This window comes from Callospermophilus lateralis, chromosome 5 (genome assembly GCF_048772815.1).
Source record: "Callospermophilus lateralis isolate mCalLat2 chromosome 5, mCalLat2.hap1, whole genome shotgun sequence".
In the NCBI taxonomy this organism is placed as follows: Eukaryota; Metazoa; Chordata; class Mammalia; order Rodentia; family Sciuridae; genus Callospermophilus; species Callospermophilus lateralis.
The window spans coordinates 5,068,511-5,085,717 of NC_135309.1; the positions used below are offsets into that span (position 1 = coordinate 5,068,511).

The 17,207-nt window shown below is 46.4% G+C and overlaps 1 pseudogene; it reads left to right on the forward strand.

Moving 5' to 3' along the window:
* The first annotated feature begins 14,004 nt into the window (after positions 1–14,004).
* LOC143390332 (heat shock 70 kDa protein 4 pseudogene) lies at positions 14,005–15,238 on the forward strand (annotated as a pseudogene).
* The last annotated feature ends 1,969 nt before the right edge of the window (positions 15,239–17,207 follow it).

Genomic DNA, 17,207 nt, shown 5'->3' on the forward strand with positions numbered 1-17,207 from the left:
CAAAACCAGGGGAAGGGACTTCAGATAATTCCACTTATAATAACGTGAAAGAAAAGAGACTACGTAAATTTCACAAAGTCGGGGGAAGATTTATGCTCTGAAAATTGCAATCATTAATGAATAAACTAAATAGACACCAGCAAATGGACAGAGAACTTGTGCTCAGGGACTGGAAGCACCAGTATCACTAATTGGCCCTGCTGCCTAAATGACCCGAGGTTAATGGAATCCCTGTGCATTGGAATTTCCATACAGAGACTCCAATGCAATTTTTCATAGCAATAGAAAAAAATCCTAAAATTCACCTAGAACCACAAAATACTGACTAGCCCTAAGCTGCAGGTGTCATATTCATGGCTTCAAAATATATTACAAAACTAGAGTTATGCAAGCATCGTGGTACCATTATAGCAACAGCCATGCAGCCCAAGGCACCACAGTCGAGAGTCCTAACATAGATCCTCATGTCAGGACTTCCTGGCCTGTGGCAGGACTCTCAGGAGCACACAGTGGACAAAGGAGCTCCTAAGCTAAGGGAACATTGTGCTGCCAGGTCTCGTGGGGGAGCAGGGAGACACTGTTCAGAGGGTGTAGTTCTTCAGGCAGGAGGAAAGTTCTAGCCTCTGGTGCATGCAGCATGCCAACTGCAGGATGTGTTTTGTACTTGAAATGTGTTGGGATGAGGGTCTGACATCTTCTCCTCAGACCCACATGTGCAAGGTCACCATGATGTGATACGCATGTTGACCAGACTAACAGGTGTCATTCAATTCTCATGTTGCATATGTGCATCAAACTCCATCCTGCTCATCTTAAATGTGTATGATCTTTCTGTCAGTAATAATAAATCAATAAAGGTTGAAAAATACAAACATATCATGCAATCTTCAGTCTGTTGTCCCCTTTGAGAACCTTGGTGGCCACATATTGAGGCTACTTCACAAGGTGGTGGAAACATGGCTCAGGAGTCCAGCTGGGAGAGACTCCACCAACCACCTCTGAATGTGTCTTGTATTGGTCATGAGGCCTCTGAGTGGCAGGGATTGTGTCTGTAACACATCCTACAGGGCTCTGACATCACTGTACTTGACGTATTTCCAATGCTTTGCTCTGCTTTCTACCCCTTCAAAGGACAGTTAAAACTGTGGAAACCAGGGCTCAGGAAGGCATTAATCTGCCTGCAGACTGCACAGCTAGTTCTGAATCTGACAGAGGCCAATGTGTGGTTTCTAAAGTCAGTGTTGCAAGGATGTTTACCTGTGTCTCCATGTTTTCCAGGGCAACATACATTTATAATCATGCTGTATAATTACATTTTCTGTATATTTTAAAATTGTTTTACTGTGGATATCCACACTACTTGTTGAATAGATTTTTGCCTGTAAATTCTTTGTTGTCTTGCCAACAGAGGCATATGTGTGTGTGTGGTCCTCAGTCTGCCATGTGCCATTGGGTCTGTTTATCTGCTGATTTCACAAGACTGGGATACCACAGCTGCATGACAAGGCTTCCAGTTAGAATATGTCAGGTCACTTTATTTTCTTACTGTTTTGGATGTTCTGCAGGGATTTCCAAGTTCATTGATGATCAGCTTGTCACTTTCTCTAAGTGATTGTTGGAATATCTCGTTTGGAATTCCTGGAGAACTGGACTCTAAACATAGTGAGCTCACAGTGGTGACCAGCGTGACAGGTCTTTCCATCTGTGTACGTCATCTTCAATATCTCTCAGCCGTGTTTACAAGTGTTCACTGAAGCAACAATGTTTAATTTGCAAATGTTGTGGAGTTTTTCTGATCTCCGGATACTGATTTCTGATTTAATATTGTTACTGCCAGAGAGAATGTTCTACAAATGATCCATAATTTTAAATGGATTAAAACATGATTTATGGCCTACCACAGGGTCTGTTTTGGCGAATACTCTATTTTCATGAAAGACTGCGTTTTCATGATTATACCTGGCGTTCTCTTATTGGTTAAGTCCCGTCATCAGTGATATTTAAACTTCTGTGATGTGAGTGACTTCGTGGATCTACCACGTAGGAGAAGAGGGCAAAACCTTTCAACAAGGGCAGCTGTGTTTACCTTCAGTCTGGGGAACTTTGACAACAGGCAAGGCACACTTGAGGCTGTTTTATATTCCTCATGAACTATGTCTAGTGTCATTATAAACTTGTCCTGTGAGGCACAGCCCATCTCCGTAGGCTGGCTCTTTTCCTTCAGCTGGCCTCTTTGGCCCTCTACTCATTGAAAGTCCACCCCTCTTTACGTGCCTGGCCACACATTCCCTTTATCATCTCCTGTCTTACAATGTCTTTGCTGTTCTTTGACTCGGCGAGGAGCTGCATCCCACAAGGACTTCTGTAGGTGACAGAAAGGGAGCGTGTGTGTTATATGTGGCTCCCTGGAGTTCATGATATACACGTGAGTGTGTGTTAATGTGACCGACACTCCCTCGGTGTCTGTGTGGTCTGGTTCCAGGGCCCCTGGGGATGTCATGCCCAGGATGCTCAGTCCTCTGCCCAATGGGCCACAGCCGAAGCACTTATAGGTGCTCTGTGTAAACCTTCCCTGGATACAGAGAGTTGTCTGCCCACTGACCATGCTGCTGACATCTGTCACTTAGAATTCTACCTCCAGCAAAAGCATCCCTCAAAAAATAAAAGAGGAGTTAAGCCTCTCCAATCTCTGGGTTGCTCAAGATTCCTAAGACACTGGAAATGCCATGTCCAAGTTCAGAACTCAGGAGCTGCTTCTGAGGTGGCACTGAGCCCCGGGAGCCTGTGGTGTGCCCCTTGGTGGGGCATGGAGGAATTCGGTGCTCTCTAAAAGGGCTGACCATGGTTGCTCTTTCTGTACAGAAGGTGTCTTCCAGGTCACAGAACCCACTCACTCCCACTGTCACCAAAAGCTGAGATGTGCTGCAGACCACCCCTCAAGAGCAGCAACTGTTAGGCTTCCACATCCATCTATGGCACAGACTGGAGCGGTACCAGCACTTTCTCTCCATCTGGGCTTACTTTTCTCCTTTGTTAACACAGCACCAACCTCAGAAGGAAATCAAGCAAATGCCACAGACACCTGTTTCATGGAGGATAATTCCAACAGTGTGTCTGTGTCTGACCCGACCTGCTGTTGGATTGAGTGTTTTTGCATCTGTGCATTTCAGTGATGTTGAGCTACTCTTTTCCGGTAGCATCCTTAGTTGGCTTTGGTATCAGGGCAAAGCTGGCCCCATTGAGTGAGGTGTAAGTCCTCCATTTCATTCCAATTTTAGGGAAGAGTGAGAAGAATTGGTCTCAGGTCTCCCTGGACATTTTTCTGACTTCTTCCATGAAGCCGTGTGGTTCCAGGCTCAACTTTGACGGGAGAGTTTCATTACTGACTTTATCTCCTTACCCATTACTTGTCTGTCTGGATTTTCTGTTTCTTCTTAATTCGGTTTTTCCAGGTTGTGTATTCCTGGGCATTTACCTATTTCTTGTAGGTTGTTTAACTTGTTGGTATGTTCCTGCTCAAAGGAGTCTTTCTAGTCTACATTTCATTTCTAGTCATTATTATTTCCTTCCTTTTCTTGATTTGGGGTTTATTTTCCTCTACTTTCTTGAAGAGAAGCATCAAAGTGTTTATTTGAGTTATTTATTGGTTCACTTTTGGTGGAGGCATCTACTACTGTAAGCTTCTCTTAGAAATGGGTTTGCTACATCTCAAGATCTGGGCATGCCCTGGTTCCATTTTTCTCAAGATATTTTTAGACTCTATTAATTTCTTCATTCACTCCTACAGGAGCCTACTGTTAGTTTCCATGTATTTGTGAATCTTCCAAAATGTTTCCTATTACTGATTTCTAGCTTAATTCTAATATGGCCAGAGAATATGCCTGGTAGGACTCCTACCTTGTTAATTTGGTGGGAGTCGATGTGTGGCCGGCCACAGGATCCAGCCTGCAGAATGTTCTGTGATCCTGGAGGACAGTGGCCTTCTCTTCCCTCGGGAAGTCTTCTGTCCTGCCTCTACTTGCTGGGTCTAAGCCCCCGTCCCAGCCCACGGTTTCCCTCCTACTCTGTTGGGAGGACCTTCCCTGTGAACGGTGCCTGCTGCGGTGGGGGGGGGGGGGCTGCTGTCACCTACAGGTCTAGGTGTTGCACTGTTGGATGCTCCTGGGCCTGACAGGGCTACCTCCTTGTGGCTCCACCCCTCTTCTCTCTTGAAGTCTGCTCACCGCTGCTCTGGCCACCGCTCCCTCAGATGCCCTGGCAAAACACTCTCAGCCCCTGGTCAGTGTCCTCTGGGCTGAAGTGTGTCCCTGTAAGCAGGGTAGTTTGGGATTTTTTTCATCCAGCCACACTCTGTCTCATTTTATGGGTAGTTTGGTTCAAGTCTCTATGAAGTCATTATTGAGAGGTGAGGACCTGCCGTTGGCATTGAGTGAAGTCTCTCTGTTTCATGGTTGTCTAATTTTTGTCTTCTGAGCTTGATTTCCTCTTTGGGAGTTGCTGCGGTCTTGTGGTGACCTGCTTTGCATCCTTGCTTTCTCTCTTCTGGGTATCTGTGGGGGCTTTCCTTTGTGCTCATGAGGCTAGTGTTAAACGTCTTGCAGTTCTCAAGTCCTAACTGAGGTGGATGCTACCTTACCTTCCATCACAAGTTCTCCAACTCTCTCCTATGTCTACAGCTGAGGTCAGTGGACAGACAGTCCCATCAGCCAAAGAAACAATGTGTGTGATTCCTCTCAGAGCCCTTAGAGCATGGTTTTGGAGGCAGCCTCAAGGTCAAGGGGGTGTAGCCAAATCCTTCTGGGAACAGAGTCTGCCGTGGGTGAGTCTCCATTCCCACGACAGCCCTCTCTGGGCTCCCCCAGGGTTTCAGCTCCCCTTGGCTGAATCCCAAGCTTCACCACAGGAGAGCTTTGTCCAGGGACGGATACAAAGGGTTGTCTGCCCACTGACCATGCTGCTGACAACTATCACTCAGAATTCTACCTCCAGCAAAAGCATCCCTCAAAAAATGAAGGAGGAGTTAAGTCTCTCCCAAAGAAACAGAAGACGAGGCGCCAAGTTACCACCAGACTTGCCCTGTGAGAACCAAGAGGGAGTGACCCCTTAGAGCCCCTTCATCATCCCAAGGTGACCATGATGAGAGCTGTGCCCAACAGGAGGCGGGAGATGTGCATACCTTTATTTATTTACTTGACTATTTTAATAGACAGTTGCACATGATGTTGCTGGGCTGTAACACATGGACGGTGACTTCAGCAGCAGACCCAGGAGGCGGGTGAGGCAAACGTCCTGAAGAGCACACACAGGAGGGCAGCACAAATCCACAGGAACAAACAGAAGGCCCAGAGAAGGCACCGAGGGTCACTGAAGCAAACTTGCAAACACGCAGTCGGAACAAGTTCTTCTCTTGGCTTCTATCAGTTACCTTAAATAATAATTATGCAAACACATTAATGGGCGTGTAGCACATATTGATGTAAAATGTATAGCAATAAAAAGACAAAATGGGGAAATGATAATGTTACCTAACACCAAAGTTTAAATTCCTCACTGGAGTGAAGTCAATATAAATCTGAAGTTTTTTATATATATATCCCCAGAGCAACCATTCAGATGCTGTTACTTTTATTTATCTCAAAGTAGCTGGAAGAGAAGATTTTGAGTATTCCCACCACAAAGAAATGATGAATCCCTGAGGGACAGACATGCTAGCTGCCCTGACTGGATTGTTCTATGATGCATACATAGACAAAACATTACTCCATAAATATGTCCAATTATTGTGAGTTAGGAATAGAAGTAGAAATAAAATTCATATTAACGAGACTATCAGTCTCAAGCTAGTTAATGAGTATTGCCAACTCAAGAGGCACACTCATGGTGAATGAGAACCCCAAAATGTTTAAAAATTTCTCTAAATTGGCTAAGATTTAGATGATGCTCAGCATGAATGTGAAGCTGAAGAAAATTTTCTAAATCATTGCTAATAGAAACAAACTTTGGTCAACCATGCTTCTAGAGGAAACCTAGGGGGACACTTGGAGATGAAGGTACAGGCAAGATTTCCTGAGCAGGACCCCCACAGCCCAGGAAAGGTCAGCAGGAACCAAGAACTGGGGTGGGGGTGGGGGTAGGGGTGCATCACATTAAAAAGCCTCTGCACAACAAAGGAGCAGGAGCCTGCATGTTGAGAGCCACAGCCAAAGCGCCCCAGCAAACTTCCAGCTGATTGGCTCCTCTGGGGTGATGCTCATTGGGCTGTTTCCCCGCCCTTTCAGACCACGGAGCTGCTCATTGGGGGACTCTTTTGGCTCCGCCCATGCGACCCAGCCAATGGACCTCAAGAGTGGGAGGAGTGGGGGTTGAGAGGCTTGCTGGAAGCCGGTGGTGGCAGTTGGGCTCTGAGGGAATTCCTGAAGAGCTCGTGTGGTGCGGCGTGTGTGTGTGTGTGTGTGTGTGTGTGTGTGTGTGTGTGTGTGTTTTCTAAAAATAAAGTTCATTTCTGCTTCACAAGTGGCTCGTGAATTGTGCCCAGCCAGACTGCAGAATAGGGAGGGCTTTGCCAGCTGCTGATCTGACAGAGTTTATCACCCAGAATGTAGGAAGAACCCCAAAAATTAACACTAAAGAAACAATAGCCCAATCCAGAAATGGGCAAAAGAACCAAGCAGACGCTTCTCAAAAGGAGAAGCACCAAGGGCCACCAAACAGGAAAACCTGCTCCACACCTGAGCCCTCAGAAAAAATGCCCATCAAATCTACCCTGCTATCCCGTCTCTCTCCAGCCACAGTGGCAGCCAGCGAGGACACAAAGAATAGCATGTGCTGGGGAGGACACGGGGAAAGGAACTCTTACACACCACAGAGGGACACGAATGAGTGCAGCCAAGTGGAAATCCGCATGGAGATGCCTCAAAAAGCCCCAAATGATCCAAGACCCAGCTGGGCCACTCCTTGGCATTTGCCTGAGATCACTGGAGTCAGCTGCAGAGATCCGTGCACACCCAGGCTTATGGCAGCACAGCTCACAGCCGCCAAGTAGGGGACCAGCCCAGGTGCTGTCGGCTGAGAGGATGAAGAAGGCACAACCTATGGATGCACAGTGGGGTTTTGTTCAGCCATAAAGAAAAATGCAATTATGTCATTTGCGGGAAAATGGATGGAACTGGAAACCATCATTCTGAGTGAAACAACCCAGACACTGAGACAAAAGTATCACATTTTCCCTTAAATATTGTAAATGAGAAAGGGAATGGAAAACAGGGAGGCCAAGGGAGTAGCAGGGAGACCCTGCAAGGGTAGTGGTCTGGGACTGGACTTGTCAACCGTGTGCTCATGATGGGCCAACAAAACCGCCACTCTGCACACGCCTCCTGCACCACAGGGGGCACCAGCCAGGAATGGAAGTGCTGGGCTTTCGGCCAGTGAGTCCTGGAGGTCATCCATATGGCATCCTGCTGGGGCCAGCAGCCCTGCGTTCCATACTGACAGCTCCCAGGACAGCTGGTGAGAGGTCGTCATCCCCCAAAGGAGGGGCGGTGGGGACAGCAGGACAGCAGCAAACTCCAGGAGTGATGGTCAGGCTCCAGGTGGGCTGGAGGCTCTGCCTTCGAGGCTCGTACCTGCACCGACTTTCGAGGCAGACCCACCATCAGTACAGCCTCTGATGTGTCAATCCAACCTTGAGGGAGTGGTTTAAAAAACAAAAAAGAAAGTACGAGATGGTGTTGTGTTGTCAGTGCTCCACGGCTGACGCACTGTGACTGTGGCAGAAATGAATACTTCAGAGGAACAGACAACAGCTGCTGAGCCCCACTCACTGCAGCACCCCAAGACCAGAGGTTCTGTCCCCAGGTTGGAGGCCTGGCTTGCTCCCTAGGAGTCCTGCACATCCTTGTGGAACTCAGGTGCACCCGGGCACACCTCACACAGAGATGTGTTTCCAAGCTCCGCGCTCAACGGGATGCAGCCTAGGTAGTCAAGGTTTTGAGAATAAACAAATGGAATGGGGCCGAGATGAGAGGCAGAGATGAGGAACAGGGTGGAATAGCCCCTCAGGCCACCCACTCACTTAGAAGTGTTGGAGGGGGGCTGGCCACAGTCTCCTGTGCAGTGGCCACCTTGGGCGGCCAGGCTTCATGGGCAGTGGCATCTGCACTGCTTGTGGGATTGTGCCCTCGCCTTCTCTCTGCCAGAGACTGGCTGGGTCCCTTCCCCACTAGCCTCCGTGGCCTTCGGAGGTGCCTCGCCTCCTGCCATCTCCTTCCCATTCCAAGTGTAGGAAGATGAGGAGCCGAATACAGCCTCCTTATTCTTAGCCTCCATCTCTGTGTGATTTACGCTCACACTAAGTGCTGAAGCTGCTGGGTTGTATCTGTGACTGGCATTATGATGTCTCCTGCACAGGTGCCCACCAGACACCAGCCTTGGCCCTCAGCCTGGGTATCGCCTTCCTTGGGTTGGTAGCTGCTGACTGCAGCTGTCACAGTTCATGCTGCAGGTGCTGTGGACACGGACGAGTTTGTCGGAAGCTTCCCTCTCCCCAGTTATCTAATGAAATGGCAGATTGGATGTTCACAGAGAAATGGGTGGACATGCTGAAGTCAGGGGTGGAGCAGACAGCCACATCGCCATTGTAATATAAACAGATGATTTCTGTTCATACAATAAAAATGAACATTAAACAATGAAATGCTTCTGTGTTAAAAAGGACAGTCAAGTGTCTCTGTAGAGTGAGGTGTGAGTGAGGTTCCATCCCACCGTTGAATCCAGTCATGGTGCATGTGGAGAAAGACTTCTGCTGCTCAGCCTGTCTCCAGTTAAAACTCAGTGGGACCAGCACAAGAGCCAAAGCCACTGTGAACCACATTCACCACCAAGGAACCGTGGGTGCAGGAGATACTAACTCGTTTTGTCCAGGCTAAGCTTTTGCTCCAAATGGTTAACCGGCCAGTCCATCTATTCATCTGTCTCCTTATCAAAATGACCCAAGGACCGCATTATGGACATTTTCTCCATGGTTTTTCCATGTGGACTAGAAGACCCCCTCCCCCACATCTGACTGGCAGCTGAAGCCACCAGGCACTGGTGGGCTCTGTAGAGGGTCCTTCCCAGGATGCTCTTGATCTCCCTGTTTTTCAGACTGAAGATGATGGGGTTCAGGAAGGGGATGCCAGGGTGTAGAACGCAGCTGTGGGGCGGGTCTGAGGGTGGATGCCTGTGCGGCCAGACTCAGATAAGTGACAGGGAAGAAATGACCGAGAGGGTGAAGTGGCCATCTGGGGGAGCAGGCGGGAAGTGCTTTTTTTGAGCTTCTGAGGAGCACATCTGCATCTCAGTTGACAAGATGTTGACATTGAAGGTGAACGCAGCAGAGCCATGCGGACACTCACAGCCAGGGCCACCGACTCAGAGAGCCACACAGCCCGGGAGGAGATGCTCAGTCTCTAGGCATATCACAGAAGAACTGGGGGCTCACACTGGCCTCTGTGAAGGGAATCTGGAGAGCATCCCAGTTGGATGGCCCAGGAGCCACCTGCTGCCTGCACGCACAGACAGGGGTCATGGTGAGCCCCCAACACAGCCGGCAGCAAACGGCAAGGTAGTGGTGCAGGACATGACCACAGCGAGAACTCCCAGGACCAGAAGATAAATAGGCAAGTTTGGGTGGCACGGGCTGGAAGGGAGATCTGTTTCCTTCCTGTCACAGAGTTTATGATTGATTGGAATGGTGACAGAAATGTGACTAGTACCTAAAGGGGTTGGTCATAATACACGCACACAATGAAACAACATGATTTGATCAATTCCATACCCAGTTCCTTCCCTCCCACCCCTCCCTCCCCCGTTCCCTTCCTCTGTCCTACTGGTCTCCCTTCTGTTTGTTTATAATTTGTTCTAATTAGTTATAGATGACAGTAGATTGTACCCATGGAGCACAATTCTCCTTTTGACACACTGTACACATGGAGCACAGTTCTCTTTCCTCTGGCTGTAATGGTGCAGAGTTACTCCAGTAGTGTGACCACACGTGTATGGCGGGTAATAGTGTCCGTCTCATTCCACTGCTTTCCCCTCCCCACAGCCCACTCTTCTCCTCTCTCCCTCTACATAATCCAAAGTTCCTCCATTCTTCACTACCCCACCCCCTACTATGGATCAGCATCTGTTTAACAGAAAACATTTGGCCTTTGGATTTGGGGATTGGCTTATTTCACTTAGCATGATATTCTCTAATTCCATCCACTTACCTGCAATGCCATGATTTCATTTTTTTGAAGGCTGAGTAATATTCCATTGTATATATATATACACCACGCTTTCTTTATCCATTCATTTGTTGAAGGGCATCTAGGTTGGCTCCATAGTTTCCCACTGTTATGTATAATTATAATGTGCCAATAAAAAGGGGGAAATAAGAATATAAGTTGCCAGTCGTGGTGGCACATGCCTATAATCTCAGTGACTCCATAGGCTGAGGCAGGAGAATAGAGAGTTCAAAGTCAGCCTCAGCAACAGCGAAGTGCTAAGCAACTCAGTGAGACCCTGTCTCTAAATCAAATACAAAATAGGGCTGAGAATGTGACTCAGGGGTCAAGGACCCCTTAGTTCAATCCCTGGTACCTTCCTCCCAAAAAAGAATTCAAGTAACAATAAATGTTGATGAGAATGTGGAGAAAAAGGCACACTCATACATTGCTGGTGGGACTGCAACTTGGTGCAGCCAATCTGGAAAGCAATATGGAGATTCCTCAGAAAACTAGGAATGGAACCACCATTTGACCTAGTTATCCCACTCCTCAGCATATACACAAAGGACCTAAAATCAGTATACTGCAGTGATGTAACCACATCAATGTTTATAGCAGCTCAATACACAGTAACTAAACTATGGAACCAACCTAGGTGCCCTTCAACAGATGAATGGGTAAAGAAAATGTGTTATATATACACAGTGGAGTATTACTCAGTCATAAAGACAAATAAAATTATGGCTTTTGCAGGTAAATAGATGGAACCAGAGACTATCGTGCTAATGAAATAAACCAATTGCAGAAAACCAAAGGCCAAATGTTCTCTCTGATATGTGGATGCTAATACACAATAAGAGGGAGGAGGAGAATAGAAATTCATTGAATTAGGCAAAGGGGAATGAAGGGAAGGGAGAAGGGATAGCAATAGGAAGACAGTAGAGTGAACCAGACATATCTTTCCTATGTTCATATATGAACACACAACCAGTGTAACTCCACATCATGTACAATCACAGGAATGGGAAGTTATGCTCCGTGTATGTATAATATGTCAAAATACACTCTACTGTCATGTACATCTAAGTAGAACAAATAAAATTTTTAAAAAAATCTAAAAGGAATAGATTGCCTATAAAAAATATCTCAAGCTCCCCGGCTTCGTGTTCCGTCAAATGACGGCAAAGGTTAGAAGATTCCCAGGCAGAGTTCCCACACAGATCGATAGGAACAGCAGACCGTGCGAAACGCGGACTCCCAGGAGCTTGAGATGTCCCCCAGAAGGAAGTTTGTGAAGAAGTTGGGGTGTTCAGGCTGGCTAGTGGGCTCTCAGAGCCTGAAGTCAACTGACCCAGTGATAAGATGATGCCACAAACAAGAGGGAGATCGTCCTCACCTGTAGGGAGTGAAACCTGGGTGGTGAGTGGGTAGGTTGGCTGGGGGAAACCTGGGCAGTGAGTGGGTAGGCTGGCTGGGGGAAACCTGGGCGGTGAGTGCGTAGGTTGGCTGGGGACACAGGCCTCACATTCAGTGTAATCTAATGTGCTAAGCCTAAGGGCTGGTCAAAAGGAATGAGGAGGACTGGAGGTGAGCCCAGTTGCAGCATTCTGGCCTAGGATGGGTGAGGGAGGCCCTGGGTGCCTGCTGAAGTCAGGATGTAGGGGAAAACAGAGATGCTAACAACATTGCCTGGTGCACCACACCTTAGAAAATAGAGCTTTCTTCCAGTGGGATATGAAATATCCCAAATGTAATATAAATACAAACATTAAAATATAAGATCACAAAGGAATGAGCGATAGATGACAGATGACAGGTGCACCTGAGGACTGGATGTGGCTCTCTGCACACCACGGCTCTCCTGCTGCCTGAGCCTATGGCCCAGGGTCTTCTCCATCACGGTGTGTGTGTGTGTGTGTGTGTGTGTGTGTGTGTGTACCGGGCCGCAGGCTTCGCCCTCCTCCTCCTGCGGGCACTGCGGTGCCTCTGAAGCTCCCCGGGCAGCGAGTTCCTAGCCTCTTCTGCAAAGCTGACCCCTTCAGTGACCGGCTTCCACAGATTTTTTTTCCCAGTCCAGAGAGATGGATTATTTTGAAAGTCTTTTGTAAGAGAAAAACCTTAGGATATGAATCTTAAAAACTCGGAAGAGAGGAGATCTTCTCCGCCCCCGCTACCGGCGCCCCCTCTACTGCCGCTAAGCCAGAGCCGGCCAGAGTAGTGCCCTGCGCTGCGGTCCTCCTACGAAGGACTTAGACGCTCTCGTGGACACCTGACCGTCCCTCAGCAACCTCGGTACTCCAGCCCATGCGGCCCAGTTCTTCCGCGCACCAGCCCCGCCGGGGTCCGTGTCCTGTCTCAGCAGCCGGACCCGGCCCGAGCCCGAGCAGTAGCCGGCACCAAGTCGGTGGTGGGCATAGACCTGGGCTTCCAGAGCTGCTACGTCGCTGTGGCTCGTGCCGGCAACATCGAGACGATCGCTAACGAGTACAGTGACCGGTGCACGCTGATTCCATAGGAGAGTTTACCTAAATGATAATAATGGCCATCTGTGGTGGGGTGAGGATTGTGGAATTACAGGGCTTGTATTTCCTTTGGTCCTAAGAATCGTTCAATTGGAGCAGCAGCTAAAAGCCAGGTAATTTCCAATGCAAAGAACACAGTCCAAGGATTTAAAAGATTTCATGGCCGAGCATTCTCTGATCCGTTTGTCGAGGCAGAAAAATCCAGCCTTGCTTATGATATTGTACAGTTGTCCTCTGGATTAACGGGTATAAAGGTGACATATATGGAAGAAGAGCGGAATTTTACCACTGAGCAGGTGACTGCCATGCTTTTGTCCAAATTGAAGGAGACAGCAGAGAGTGTTCTTAAGAAGCCCGTTGTTGACTGTGTTGTTTTGGTTCCTTGTCTCTATACTGATGCAGAAAGACGATCAGTGATGGATGCGACACAGATTGCAGGTCTTAATTGCCTGAGATTAATGAATGAAACTACTGCAGTTGCTCTTGCATATGGAATCTGTAAGCAAGATCTTCCTGCCTTAGAAGAGAAATCAAGAAATGTAGTTTTTGTAGACATGGGGCATTCTGCTTATCAAGTTTCTGTATGTGCATTTAATAGAGGAAAACTGAAAGTTTTGGCCACAGCATTTGACACGACACTGGGAGGCAGAAAATTTGATGAGGTGTTAGTAAATCACTTCTGTGAAGAATTTGGGAAGAAATACAAACTAGACATAAGTCTAAAATTCGTACATTATTACGACTGCTCAAGAGTGTGAGAAACTGAAGAAATTGATGAGTGCAAATGCTTCAGACCTCCCTTTGAGCATTGAATGTTTTATGAATGATGTTGATGTATCTGGAACTATGAATAGAGACAAATTTCTGGAGATGTGTGATGATCTCTTAGCTAGAGTGGAGCCACCACTTTGTAGTGTTTTGGAACAAGCCAAGTTAAAGAAAGAAGATATTTATGCAGTGGAGATAGTGGGTGGTGCTACACGAATTCCTGCAGTAAAAGAGATCAGCAAATTTTTTGGTAAAGAACTTAGTACAACATTAAATGCTGATGAAGCTGTCACTCGAGGATGTGCACTGCAATGTGCAATCTTGTCGCCTGCTTTCAAAGTCAGAGATTTTCTATCACTGATGTGGTGGCATATCCAATATCTCTGAGATGGAATTCTCCAGTTGAAGAAGGGTCAAGTGACTGTGAAGTCTTTTCAAAAAATCATGGTGCTCCTTTCTCTAAAGTCCTCACATTTTATAGAAAAAGAACCTTTCACTCTTGAAGCTTATTATAGCTCTCCTCAGGATTTGCCCTATCCAGATCCTGCTATAGCTCAGTTTTCAGTTCAGAAAGTCACTCCCCAGTCTGATGGCTCCAGTTCAAAAGTGAAAGTCAAAATTCGAGTAAATGTCCATGGCATTTTCAGTGTGTCCAGTGCATCCCTAGTGGAGGTGCACAAGTCTGAGGAAAATGAGGAACCAATGGAAACTGATCAAAATGCAAAGGAAGCAGAGAAGATGCAGGTAGACCAGGAGGAACAACATGTTGAAGAGCAACAGCAGCAGACACCAGCAGAAAATAAGTCAGAATCTGAAGAAATGGAGACTTCTCAAGGTGGATTGAAAGACAAAAAGATGGACCAACCACCTCAAGCTAAGAAGGCAAAAGTGAAGACCAGTACTGTGGACCTGTCAATTGAGAATCAGCTGTTATGGCAGATAGACCAAGAGATGCTCAACTTGTACATTGAAAATGAGGGTAAGATGATCATGCAGGATAAACTGGAGAAGGAGCGGAATGATGCAAAGAATGCAGTAGAAGAATATGTGTATGAAATGAGAGACAAGCTTAGTGGTGAATATGAGAAGATTGTGAGTGAAGATGATCGTAACAGTTTTACCTTGAAACTAGAAGATACTGAAAATTGGTTGTATGAAGATGGAGAAGACCAGCCAAAGCAAGTTTATGTAGATAAATTGGCTGAATTAAAAAAATTAGGTCAACCTATTAAGACACGGTTTCAGGAATCTGAAGAAAGACCAAAATTATTTGAAGAACTAGGGAAACAGATTCAGCAGTACATGAAAATAATCAGCTCTTTCAAAAACAAGGAGGACCAGTATGACCATTTGGATGCTGCTGATGTGGCAAAGGTAGAAAAGAGCACCAATGAGGCGATGGAGTGGATGAATAACAAGCTAAATCTGCAGAATAAGCAGAGTCTGACCATGGATCCTGTTGTCAAGACAAAAGAGATTGAAGCTAAAATTAAGGAGCTGACAAGTATGTGTAATCCTATAATTTCAAAGCCCAAACCCAAAGTGGAACTTCCAAAAGAGGAACAAAAAAATGCAGAGCAGAATGGACCAGTGGACGGACAAGGAGATAGCTCAGGCCCTCAGGCTGCTGAGCAGGGTGCAGATTCAGCTGTGCCTTCGGATTCAGACAAGAAGCTTCCTAAAATGGACACTGATTGATTCCTACACTTGTTTATATTAAAACAGACTATTATAAAGCTTTAAGTTGTCAACTTTGTTCTAAATATCAACTAGAGCAAGTGAATACTGGAGATTTCTTAGCCAGTTTTTAGGGAATTTTGGGGGTGGGGTGGGGGATATAGGTAATGTACGGAGCATTTTGACTTTTAAATAGGTACAGAAATTAAGTGCATTGTATCTTTTTTCATAATGGTACTATTTAGAAGCCCAGTTAGTCTTACTGAGCTTAAGCTTCACTCCTTTTATGTTTAATCATGCTTCTTCAAAATAAGTTTATTTTAGAAAGTTGAGCTGTAGTAAAAGCTATAACTAGCTATCAAGCTGGCTTTTCATTATGACATTCATGGTAGGAGCTCTAATTATGCTTCAAAAATCTGTTGTGGACATTGCCAGAAAGACTTTCTGCCTGGCGTGGGGTTAGGGTGGGCGCTCCCTCTGTTCTTGAGGCCAGAGCGTGGTCTGGTGTGGATTAATGTAGGAGAGCAACAAAGGCACACTGATCTTCACCCTTCCCTTCCATCCCAGCCTCACCCTCTTCCTTCCTCCCAAGGAAAGAGCTCCCATTACAAATGGCATGGCTGCTTTTGGGATAGAGAACCCCCTCACTGGGAGCAAATTGCAAACAGAATTTTAGACTTGGAGGTGCTTCTTTAAAGTCTGTTCACTAACACCTTAAGCATCAAAGTCTAAATAATTTTCTCTTTAGAAGATGTACTGTTGAATATAGGCATGGTAAATTAAACTGAGGAATTGATCCTTGCTCATTATGGTATAAAGATTTGTATCCTGGCCTGTTAGTGAGAGATGTTCTATGTAAACTTGAGGTATAGTTTGAACTCCCAGGATAAAAGTAACAAGTTCTTTTTGGCTCATACACAGTCCACTTGTGTGTTAAGTATTAATATCCGTCATGAGTCTGCCAATTTGTATGTGTTAAACAGATGACAGATCATTTAAAAAACAAAAATACACTGGATTGTACTGGATGAGTCTGAAACAAATGAGTGTTAAACAATATGCCCATGTTAGAGCAACACCTCCTTAACTTTAGCTAATGTCAGGAGCACCAAAGCATTCCTCTGACTGCTTTTTGGGGCGGTGTGGATAGGAGCAAGGCATTTTGGAAACTTCAAGGGAAGCCTATTAGAGGCCAGAGCTGGTTCCTCCTGCCTATAAACTGTTACAAGCTTTGTTGGTTATGTTTTGTATCTTTGTAATAACTGATATTCTGTATAACAGAGTGCCTCTCTGTTAGTTTTGCCCTATGTTGTTAGAACCAAGACTATACCTGCATAGTAGAAATAAATTTCTGTCCATCTCTGTGCAAAAAAACAAAACAAAACAAAACAAACAAACAAACAAACAAAAAAACTCGGAAGAGAGCATGTTCTCCATAAAGGTTTCTGGAGTGGTAATTCAATGACTAAATAAATCTATCTAAAAACATGTGCAAGATAAACCAGCTAATAAATAAGTAACACAGAGTCTGGGCATTTCATTCTCCAATCTAAATCAACTTAACCAAAAGTGCCTGAGTTCCAAAGCCACCGCCCTTAGTGCTAAACTTGCACAATAATTTTTGAAAAGGAGAGCCGAGGTGGAAGCAGGGGACCTCCCGGGCACACACCCCCCAGGGAGCTGCCCTGGAAAGAGCCCACGTTCAGGATGATCCTGGTGATTCTGCCCAAGGAGAGAAAGCAGAGAAAAAGACCTGGTCACACATCCAGGAACAAGGATGAGGTCCCTGGAAGGAGGAGCCAGGGGAGAGGTGCAGGGTGTGGACCCCCAGCACCCCCGGGGGTTCCTGTGGGCGCCACTGGATCAGAGGCCGAATCCGTGGGAGGCTGAATCACAGGAGAGAAGCTAGGAGCTTCGTTGACGTCACGCATAGGGACAGCCAAGGCTGGAGAGTGAAGGTGGCTTCTGCTGTGGATGGAGGCAAGGGGCA